A 12,202-nucleotide genomic window follows, 5' to 3' on the forward strand; every position below is an offset into this window, starting at 1 on the left:
TTTCGTGCAAACGTTGCAGGTCCTCCCGTGCCTCAGGTGTATCTTTTGTCTTCCCATACACGCCCAAGAAGCCTATCAGGTTCACGCAAAGGTTCTTCGTCACGTGCATCACGTCGATTGAAGAGCGGACCTCTAGCTCTTTCCAGTAGGGTAGGTCCCAAAATATAGATTTCTTCTTCCACATGGGTGCGTGTCCCTCAGCGTCATTCGGAACAGCTAGTCCGCCGGGACCCTTTCCAAAGATTACGTGTAAATCATTGACCATAGCAAGTACGTGATCACCGGTACGCATGGCGGGCTTCTTCCGGTGATCTGCCTCGCCTTTGAAATGCTTGCCTTTCTTTCGACATTGATGGTTGGTCGGAAGAAATCGACGATGGCCCAGGTACACATTCTTCCTGCTTTTGTCCAGGTATATACTTTCAGTGTCATCTAAACAGTGCGTGCATGCGTGGTATCCCTTGTTTGCCTGTCCTGAAAGGTTACTGAGAGCGGGCCAATCGTTGATGGTTACAAACAGCAACGCGTGCAGGTTAAATTCCTCCTGTTTATGCTCATCCCACGTACGTACACCGTTTCCATTCCACAGTTGTAAAAGTTCTACTAATGGCCTTAGGTACACATCAATGTCGTTGCCGGGTTGCTTAGGGCCTTGGATGAGAACTGGCATCATAATGAACTTCCGCTTCATGCACATCCAAGGAGGAAGGTTATACATACATAGAGTCACGGGCCAGGTGCTATGATTGCTGCTCTGCTCCCCGAAAGGATTAATGCCATCCGCGCTTAAACCAAACCATACGTTCCTTGGGTCAGCTGCAAACTCAGCCCAGTACTTTCTCTCGATTTTTCTCCACTGCGACACGTCAGCGGGTGCTCTCAACTTCCCGTCTTCCTTACGGTCCTCACTGTGCCATCGCATCAACTTGGCATGCTCTTCGTTTCTGAACAGACGTTTCAACCGTGGTATTATAGGAGCATACCACATCACCTTCGCAGGAACCCTCTTCCTAGGGGGCTCGCCGTCAACATCACCAGGGTCATCTCGTCTGATCTTATACCGCAATGCACCGCATACCGGGCATGCGTTCAGATCCTTGTACGCACCGCGGTAGAGGATGCAGTCATTAGGGCATGCATGTATCTTCTGCACCTCCAATCCTAGAGGGCATACGACCTTCTTTGCTGCGTATGTACTGTCGGGCAATTCGTTATCCTTTGGAAGCTTCTTCTTCAATATTTTCAATAGCTTCTCAAATCCTTTGTCAGGCATAGCATTCTCTGCCTTCCACTGCAGCAATTCCAGTACGGTACCGAGCTTTGTGTTGCCATCTTCGCAATTGGGGTACAACCCTTTTTTGTGATCCTCTAACATGCGATCGAACTTCAGCTTCTCCTTTTGACTTTCGCATTGCGTCCTTGCATCGACTATGACCCGGCGGAGATCATCATCATCGGGCACTGGTTCCTCTTGATCTTCAGCAGCTTCCCCCCTTGCAGCATCATTGAGCACATCGTCTGGTTCCTCTTGATCTTCAGCAGCTTCCCCCGTTGCAACATCACCGTATTCAGGGGGCACATAGTTGTCATCGTCCTCTTCTTCTTCGCCGTCTTCCATCATAACCCCTATTTCTCCGTGCCTCGTCCAAACATTATAGTGTGGCATGAAACCCTTATAAAGCAGGTGGGTGTGAAGGATTTTCCGGTCAGAGTAAGACTTCGTATTCCCACATATAGGGCATGGACAACACATAAAATCATTCTGCTTGTTTGCCTCAGCCACTTCGAGAAAATCATGCACGCCCTTAATGTACTCGGAGGTGTGTCTGTCACCGTACATCCATTGCCGGTTCATCTGCGTGCATTATATATAATTAAGTGTGTCAAAAACCATTACAGAACATCATGAATAGATAATTAAGTGACCAAATTAATAGAAGTTCATCATCACATTAGAACCAAAGTACATACATAGTTCTCATCTAACAACATATATATAGCTCTCTAGAGCATCTAATTAATTAAACCATACATTGAAACTATGTAAAACATTTCAGTGCGAAAACAAATGCGATCATAATCGCAACCAAGGTAACAATTGATCCAACGGCATAATGATACCAAGCCTCGGTATGAATGGCATATTTTCTAATCTTTCTAATCTTCAAGCGCATTGCATCCATCTTGATCTTGTGATCATCGACGACATCCGCAACATGCAACTCCAATATCATCTTCTCCTCCTCAATTTTTTTTATTTTTTCCTTCAAGTAATTGTTTTCTTCTTCAACTAAATTTAACCTCTCGACAATAGGGTCGGTTAGAATTTCCGGTTCAACCACCTCCTAGATAAATAAAATCTATGTCACATTGTTCGGTATATTTGTCATAAACAATAAATGAACCAAATAGTTATAAAAAGATAATATATACCACATCCGAATCATAGACAGGACGAGGGCTGACGGGGGCGGATACCAAAATCATCGCACTATGTAATAAGAAGGAATAATAAAAGTAACAAAATTAGACAAGTAACTATCTAAAGTAAGAATTTTTTTCTTTCAGAAAGAAGATAAGAACAAGAGGCTCACCACGGTGGTGCTGGCGACGAGATCGGCGCGGGCGATCGATGGCGGTGAAGACGGGGACGGGACGTGACGGACCGCTAAACCTAGACAAATCTCGGGGAAAATGGAGCTCGGAGGTCGAGTTTCGAGAGGACAAAGATTAACTAGTGTGGCTCAGACATTTCATCGAACACCTCATGTGCATAGGAGGTGAGCTAGAGCACCCAAATGCCCTCCCCTCGCCGGCCAGAAAAAACAGAGCACTCTGGAGTGCTCTGCTGTGGCGATGGGGTATATATAGGGAACTCATTGGTCCCGGTTGGTGGCACCAACCGGGACTAAAGGCCTTTGGTCCCGGTTGGTGCCACGAACCGGGACCAATGCCCCCTTTAGTCCCGGTTGGTGGCACCAACCGGGACCAAAGGCCTTGTGCTGCCCCGCGTCAAAAGTTTAGTCCCACCTCGCTAGTTGAGAGAGCTCGAGAGTGGTTTATAAGCGCTGCTGCGCCCACCCTCTCGAACTCCTCTCAACTGCAGGATTTCGGGCCTAACTGTTCTCTTTGCCTGTGGGGCCTACTGGGCCTTCTGCGGGCCTGAATCCTGGCCCATGGATGGGTTTCTAGTCGTATTCAGGCCGTGGTGGCCCAGTAGGTGGCATAATTTGTTTCCTCTGTTTTTTTCTCTTTTTCTTTATTTGTTTTGTTTTGTTTCTACTTACAACAAAAAACTTATTTATTTTATTTCTAATTACTTATGTATTTTACTTTAATTATTTTATTTTTATTTATTTTACTGCTGCTATTTTTATTTATTTTACTGCTGCTATTTTTACTTAATTTATTAAGGTTTATTTATTGTAGTTACTATAGTTTATTTTATTTTATTTTATTAAGGCTTATTTAGTTTTATTTATTTTATTAAGGTTTATTTATTTTATAAATATAAAAAAATGAACATAGATGCGTTTATAGAGAAAATTCAACCTAAATTCATAATAAATTTCTATGAAATTTACTGTGAATTTAGGTCAAATTCCCTGTATAAGGGCATCTATTTTCACTTTAAGAGAAGCTCAACAAGGCAGAGAGGGACGGCCTTATAAACTGATGTGAGCGCCCTTCGGTTGGCGAGGTGTGACGAAACACTGGCCGCAACTAGGACCAGGCCTTTAGTCCCGGTTTGTGGTAGGAACTGGGACTAAAGGGTGGTGGGCCAGGAGCGTGGCCCATTGGTCCCGGTTTGTCCCACCAACCGGGACCAAAGGGTCCGGACGAACCGGGACCAATGCCCCCACGAGGCCCGGCAGGTCCCTGGCCGCACAAACCGGGACCAATGCTCACATTAGTCCCGGTTCGTGACTGAACCGGGACTAATGTGAAAACTGTCCTGTGACCTAAGCCCTGTTTTCTACTAGTGCAAGCATATCTGGCTGTCCATGGTCGAGGGTTGTTTAGTCATTTCTTCTATGGTAATTTTTTTTTTCATCCTCTGGTGGCTACCATCCCGATCATTCAGCTACCAGAACAAGAAAATCCTGGAAGAGTGGCGGTGCTGCCTTCAGCCGAATACACTTCTCCGCCGCACGCTGCTCTGCCCTCCAGCACCGATCGCTCAACTCCGCAGCTCATATGGCATATCGTGTTGCCCCGGGCGCGCCGATTGATTTGTCTTCGTGCCGCTTGCTTGAGATTGATTTCTCACGCGCTGATGTTTGGATCAGGAAAACTAGGAGTACGGATGAAATCAGGGGCAGCAGATTCGTCCTCAATTGATTGCTCCGGAATACTACTGAAGTTGTTAATTCATGTATAGATGAACTAGAATAATTTGTAGAACGAGTATGGCTGTGATGAAATAGCAGGCGAGACATTTTTCTACTAATTCGTTCATACATCCAACTTAAATTTCTCCCAGGAAACGATCAGTCATGGGGACCTGAACGGCGTGGGTCTTTTTCAGGCTCATCCCCGGCTCCTCGCCCACGACGGACATGCAGCAGCTGCCTTGGGACGGCATGCAAGTCGCTCCAACCCCAGGGTGGTGGTGCCGTGGTGGTGGCCGGCAATCCAAGCACCGGCCGCCATGAATAAAATAGGGTTTGGTAAAAACGAATGACTTGTTTAGATGCTGAATACTCGGAGGTTACCGGTGGGAGAAAAAAGACACAAAAAAGATTTGTTATGATTACAGTTTTGCCCCTTGGATCAAGGTACTCCGTGTCTTTTTGAGTTAGTACTCCATGTGACTAGTGGTGGAGTACCAAATCACTATCACCATTGGATCGGGAGAAATAGACGGTCCATATTAGTTTCGGGGTGCTGCGGCCAAAATATTTAAAGAAGAGGACATACATGGCTGATTGGCTCTAACTTAACCGGGATTCTCGTAAAAAAATAGCAGGATTGTGGAAAAAATATTCATGGAATAGGGTGCGGCAAAAAAAATTTGAGGGGTTGTGTGCGGCAAAATTAATCTTTAAAGAAGAGAACCAGCCTGTTGGGTATTTAATTAAATAATGCTTCGATGGTAGTTTTAACTAGTGCACGGGCTAGCAATAATGAGGGAGTATTTTTCTAGCACGACAAAGGGTGATATGCATATATTATTTTCTAGAGCATGATTCGAGGTTAATTTCTGTAATTCTGAGTACTTCTTGTTATTTTATTTTGTCAATTTTACAAATAGCATAGATACCTGAATCATGCTTCATCAGCTTGAGTGTATAATTTGGTTTTTTAATATTCTAAGACTTTAATTATTTATTATATGTGAAACATGATCATGAAAATTGTGCACATGAACCCTTTCAAAGAATATAAACTGATCTTCCTCCTTTCTTGTTCATCTTATTTTATTTAATCAGAGTACACCAAATATGCACAAGACAGCCTCTGTTTCCAGCAGCAACGCCGCCTGGGTCTCCTCGAGCCAGGGCCTGGCGTGTGCCAGCGCCTGCCCATTTAGTATTGGGTCCTCGTCCAATGGAGGACATGTATAAGGTGTGTGTGGTGTGCGGCGGCGCCTCACGTCTTCAATGACAATCATGTCGAGCAGTCGACATCCGTCACCGACACGGCGACATGTTTCAATCCTAGGCTCCTCCTTGCAAATGCTCGCCTTGCTCGACCAGTTGTCGCTCGTATCCAACACACGAGGAGAAATCGATCGGAATCAAAATCAAAATCTAAAATTCCCTGTTGTGTCTGACAAAAATTGTTTTTTAGGTTTTTAAGGACTTTTTTGTTGCAACACACTGGCTCTTTTCTGCATATAGTCTAATATAGCAGTCGCAAAAACTTGATGAGACATATAACAAGTAATAGTTTAAATGCAATATGACAAATAGAACCGAAACAACTAGCTTATGGTAATACTCTTATTCCACGCTGCTTTTTGCTCGCATCACCCATTACATGCTGGGACGGATTAATATGAAAGACAATTTGACTATGCTGGAAAAGGAGCGGGTGAAGGAGCGGCATTGCCGCTAGTATGCCTTCTGAAGATCAGAATATTCGACAGTATTACACGCACAGATCAATAGAATCGAAGCAATATGTACAGGCAACAGATGCAATCACCGGTGCATAAATGTCGTTTGGCGCACAACACGTATGGTAGATTAAGCTTCTTGTTGTCCATGTCGGCGATGGTTCGGCCTATGGAATAACAAATGAAACATTGTTATGAAAATTATTTTGGATTCCTAAACAAACAATCAATAAATAAAAGAAAGGCCAGGGAAATAACCACTGCCCCCCCCCCCCCCCCCCCCCCCCCCCAGCCTTGGACAATTTTGTGAAGAAAACTTAGTTGGGAGAAAATTCAGTACTTTGCCCTCTTAAAGTTTCACATTTTGTGTTCCGCCCCCCCAGGAATTTTGGTGTAGCTCCGCCACTGGAAATAACCATGGTCATACATTGCACAATAGTAGCATAGCATATGAGATGCAAGAGCAGAGCTAGTGCAAGGATGCGCCTAGTCCTACGTTAATGATGGTTGTGTTGTTAGAATAGTTGGTTAGAGATAGAGTTGTATAGGGATAGATATCTGTTTAAATTTGTACCCTTCTCTATCTCTTCTTCTGTTATCTCCCTTCTCATGATTCTCCTGTAACGATCATTCTCAGTAACGATCTCTCGATCTCGTCTTGTAAGCTAGGGCATCCTTTCTATATATACAAGTGCGGCCCGAGACAAAGGGTTCAACGCTTCCTATATCATTTTACATGGTAACAGAGCCTCTTCCTCATTAGATCGAAAGAGATTGCATCTAGCTACCTCCGCGACCGAGATCATGTCCACCACCGCCGCTGCCATGACGCCAAGCACCATGGGTGCACTCACCACCACCTCATCTTCCACCTTTGCCTAATCTTCCACCTCCACCAACACCACCTCCCTCGGATCGCCACCACAAGAGAAGCTTACGAGGGGCAACTTCCTGCTCTGGAAGGCCATCGTGCTACCTCAGATCAGAGGCGCACAGATGGAGCACCACCTCGACGAGAAGAGCCCGTCACCGCCGGCCACTCTCACCATCACCAAGGACGGCAAAGAAGAACAAGTCGTCAACTTTGCGAGATCCCTCTGGTATGCATAGCAACAACTTCAAGGATACTTGATGGGTTCCTTTCTTGCACAGGTCGCCACGCTCCAGATGCCGGCCGAGGTGTGGCGCACCATCCACGCCATGTTTGCTGCTCAGAGCCAAGCCCAAGCGATCAACACTCGCATCGAGCTCACCAACCTCAAGAAAGGTAATATGACCATGGCTGACTACCTTGGCAGGATCAAAAGCCTCACCGATGAAGTTGCAAGCACTGCTGCGGTGCTCTCTGATCCAGAGATCGTCTCCAAAATCCTCGCCGGACTGGACATGGAGTACAACCCGGTGGTCTCTACGCTCGCTGCCCGGGTGGAGCCTATCACCGTCCAGGAGCTCTACAGCCAGCTGCTGAGTTTTGATGCCCGCCTCACCCTCCTCCATGGCGGCGACCTTCGGCAATCCTCCGTCAACTCTGCCTACCGTGGCCGCGGCCGTGGGCGCTGTCACCAGGGGCAACGCGGCGGTGGGCGCGGATGCAGTGCTCCCCAGGGCGATGGCGCTCGCTCTGGTGGGGGCTCTGGCTCCAATGGCGGGGGCGGATACAACACCAGCGGTGGCGGCGGCTTCAACAACAACAACAGCCGTCGCCCTCCTTCTTGTGGTCGCCCTCGCTGCCAGCTTTGCAAGAAGTCTGGCCATGAGGTTATCGATTGCTGGCATCGGTTCGACGAGGACTACGTGCCCGACGCCCGCCATGTTGCTGCTGCCATGCGTGAATAGGGCGGCGATGGTGTCTGGTACGTTGACTCTGGCGCTACGGACCACGTGACCAATGAGCTCGAGCAGCTTGCCCTTCGTGAGCAGTACCACGACAACGACTAGATTCACACCGCAAGTGGTGGAGGTATGGATATTTGTCACATAGGTCAAGGTTCTATTAATCCCCCTACACTTAAACGTGATCTAGTTCTTAGAGATGTGCTTCATGTTCCACAAGCTGACAAGAACCTTGCATCCATGTCTCGTTTAGCCACCGACAATAATGTCTTCTTTAAAACTCACCCTCGTTATTTTTTTCATCAAGGATTGGGCAACGAGGGAACTCCTTCATCACGGTAGATGCGTTGGAGGGCTCTACCCCACTCCATCTGGAGCACTAGGTTGCAAGCGTCGTCAAGTCTACTCCGTCATCAAGCCCTCTTTGGCCCGGTGGCATCAACGATTAGGACATCCATCTTCGATCATCGTCAAACAAGTAGTTAATTAAGACAATCTTCCTTTGTCTCATAGTCAAATTAGTGAGTCTGTTTGTAAAGCTTGTCAATGTGCCAAGAGCAATCAGCTTCCTTATCCCAAGTCAACTAGTGTGTCTCATGCTCCGTTAGAACTTATTTTCAGTGATGTATGGGGTCATGACAGAGATTCTTTTGGAAGAAAAAATATTATGTCAGTTTTATTGATGATTATAGCAAGTTCACTTGGATATATTTGCTTAGATATAAATTTGAGGTTTTCTCTATCTTCCAAGAATTTCAGAAACTTGTTGAGCGACAATTTGATAGAAAAATCCTTTCAGTCCAAAGTGACTGGGGAGGGGAGTATGAGAAACTCAACTCCTTTTTCCGTAGCATTGGGATAGCCCATCATGTATCTTGTGTTGGGGAACGCAGTAATTTCAAAAAAATTCCTACGCACACGCATGATCATGATGATGCATACCAACGAGAGGGGAGAGTGTTGTCCACGTACCCTCGTAGACAGAAAGCGGAAGCGTTAGCACAACGCGGTTGATGTAGTCGTATGTCTTCACGATCTGACCGATCAAGTACCGAACGCACGGCACCTCCGAGTTCAGCACACGTTCAACCCGATGACGTCCCTCGAACTCCGATCCAGCCGAGTGTTGAGGGAGAGTTTCGTCAGCACGACGGCGTGGTGACGATGATGATGTTCTACCGACGCAGGGCTTCGCCTAAGCACCGCTACAGTATTATCGAGGTGGACTATGGTGGAGGGGGGCACCGCACACGGCTAAAAGATCAAACGATCAATTGTTGTGTCTCTAGGGTGCCCCCTGCCCCCGTATATAAAGGAGCAAGGGGGGAGGTGCGGCCGGCCAGGAGGGGCGCGCCAGGTGGAGTCCTACTCCCACCGGGAGTAGGACTCCCTCCCTTTTCCTAGTTGGATAAGGAGTGGAGGGGAAAGGAAGGAAAGGGGGGGCGCCGCCCCCCTCTCCTTGTCCTATTCGGACTAGGGGGGAGGGGCGCGCGGCCCTACCCTGGCCGCCTCTCCTCTTCTCCACAGAGGCCCACTATGGCCCATTAAGCCCCCGGGGGGTTCCGGTAACCCCTCGGTACTCCGGTAAAATCCTGATTTCACCCGGAACACTTCCGATATCCAAATGCAGGCTTCCAATATATCAATCTTCATGTCTCGACCATTTCGAGACTCCTCGTCATGTCTGTGATCACATCCGGGACTCCGAACAACCTTCGGTACATCAAAACATATGAACTCACAATATAACTGTCATCGAAACGTTAAGCGTGCGGACCCTACGGGTTCGAGAACTATGTAGACATGACCGAGACACGTCTCCGGTCAATAACCAATAGCGGAACCTGGATGCTCATATTGGCTCCCACATATTCTATGAACATCTTTACCGGTCAGACCGCATAACAACATACGTTGTTCCCTTTGTCATCGGTATGTTACTTGCCCGAGATTCGATCGTCAGTATCTCAATACCTAGTTCAATCTCGTTACCGGCAAGTCTCTTTACTCGTTCCGTAATACATCATCCCACAACTAACTCATTAGTTGCAATGCTTGCAAGGCTTAAGTGATGTGCATTACCGAGAGGGCCCAGAGATACCTCTCCGACAATCGGAGTGACAAATCCTAATCTCGAAATACGCCAACCCAACAAGTACCTTCGGAGACACCTGTAGAGCACCTTTATAATCACCCAGTTACGTTGTGACGTTTGGTAGCACACAAAGTGTTCCTCCGGTAAACGGGAGTTGCATAATCTCATAGTCATAGGAACATGTATAAGTCATGAAGAAAGCAATAGCAACATACTAAACGATCGAGTGCTAAGCTAACGGAATGGGTCAAGTCAATCACATCATTCTCCTAATAATGTGATCCCGTTAATCAAATGACAACTCATGTCTATGGCTAGAAAACATAACCATCTTTGATCAACGAGCTAGTCAAGTAGAGGCATACTAGTGACACTCTGTTTGTCTATGTATTCACACAAGTATTATGTTTCCGGTTAATACAATTCTAGCATGAATAATAAACATTTATCATGATATAAGGAAATAAATAATAACTTTATTATTGCCTCTAGGGCATATTTCCTTCAGTCTCCCACTTGCACTAGAGTCAATAATCTAGATTACACAGTAATGATTCTAACACCCATGGAGCCTTGGTGCTGATCATGTTTTGCTCGTGGAAGAGGCCTAGTCAACCGGTCTGCAACATTCAGATCCGTATGTATCTTGCAAATTTCTACGTCTCCCACCTAGACTAAATCCCGATGGAATTGAAGCGTCTCTTGATGTGCTTGGTTCTCTTGTGAAATCTGGATTCCTTCGCCAAGGCAATTGCACCAGTATTGTCACAAAAGATTTTCATTGGACCCGATGCACTAGGTATGACACCTAGATCGGATATGAACTCCTTCATCCAGACTCCTTCATTTGCTGCTTCTGAAGCAGCTATATACTCCGCTTCACACGTAGATCCCGCCACGACGCTTTGTTTAGAACTGCACCAACCGACAGCTCCACTGTTCAATGTAAACACGTATCCGGTTTGCGATTTAGAATCGTCCGGATCAGTGTCAAAGCTTGCATCAACGTAACCATTTACGATGAGCTCTTTGTCACCTCCATAAATGAGAAACATATCCTTAGTCCTTTTCAGGTATTTCAGGATGTTCTTGACCGCTGTCCAGTGATCCACTCCTGGATTACTTTGGTACCTCCCTGCTAAACTAATAGCAAGGCACACATCAGGTCTGGTACACAGCATTGCATACATGATAGAGCCTATGGCTGAAGCATAGGGAACATCTTTCATTTTCTCTCTATCTTCTGCAGTGGTCGGGCATTGAGTCTTACTCAACTTCACCCATAGGCAAGAACCCTTTATTTGCTTGATCCATTTTGAACTTCTTCAAAACTTTGTCAAGGTATGTGCTTTGTGAAAGTCCAATTAAGCGTCTTGATCTATCTCTATAGATCTTGATGCCCAATATATACGCAGCTTCACCGAGGTCTTTCATTGAAAAACTCTTATTCAAGTATCCCTTTATGCTATTCAAAAATTCTATATCATTTCCAATCAGCAATATGTCATCCACATATAATATTAGAAATGCTACAGAGCTCCCACTCACTTTCTTGTAAATACAGGCTTCTCCAAAAGTCTGTACAAAACCAAATGCTTTGATCACACTATCAAAGCGTTTATTCCAACTCCGAGAGGCTTGCACCAGTCCATAAATAGATCGCTGGAGCTTGCACACTTTGTTAGCTCCCTTTGGATCGACAAAACCTTCCGGTTGCATCATATACAACTCTTATTCCAGAAATCCATTCAGGAATGCAGTTTTGACATCCATTTGCCAAATTTCATGATCATAAAATGCGGCAATTGTTAACATGATTCGGACAGACTTAAGCATCGCTACGGGTGAGAAGGTCTCATCGTAGTCAATCCCTTGAACTTGTCGAAAACCTTTTGCAACAAGTCGAGCTTTATAGACAGTAACATTACCGTCAGCGTCAGTCTTCTTCTTGAAGATCCATTTATTCTCAATTGCTTGCCGGTCATCGGGCAAGGCAACCAAAGTCCACACTTTGTTCTCATACATGGATCCCATCTCAGATTTCATGGCCTCAAGCCATTTCGCGGAATCTGGGCTCACCATTGCTTCTTCATAGTTCGTAGGTTCGTCATGGTCTAGTAACATAACTTCCAGAACAGGATTACCATACCACTCTGGTGCGGATCTTACTCTGGTTGACCTACGAGGTTCAGTAATAACTTGATCTGAAGTTT

General features: G+C 46.0%; 1 pseudogene; it reads left to right on the plus strand.

Annotated features, from left to right (window-relative positions):
- The first annotated feature begins 7,406 nt into the window (after window positions 1-7,406).
- LOC120965709 (small nucleolar RNA Z247) lies at window positions 7,407-7,538 on the plus strand (annotated as a pseudogene).
- The last annotated feature ends 4,664 nt before the right edge of the window (window positions 7,539-12,202 follow it).

This window comes from Aegilops tauschii, chromosome 5 (assembly GCF_002575655.3).
Source record: "Aegilops tauschii subsp. strangulata cultivar AL8/78 chromosome 5, Aet v6.0, whole genome shotgun sequence".
Taxonomy (NCBI): Eukaryota; Viridiplantae; Streptophyta; class Magnoliopsida; order Poales; family Poaceae; genus Aegilops; species Aegilops tauschii.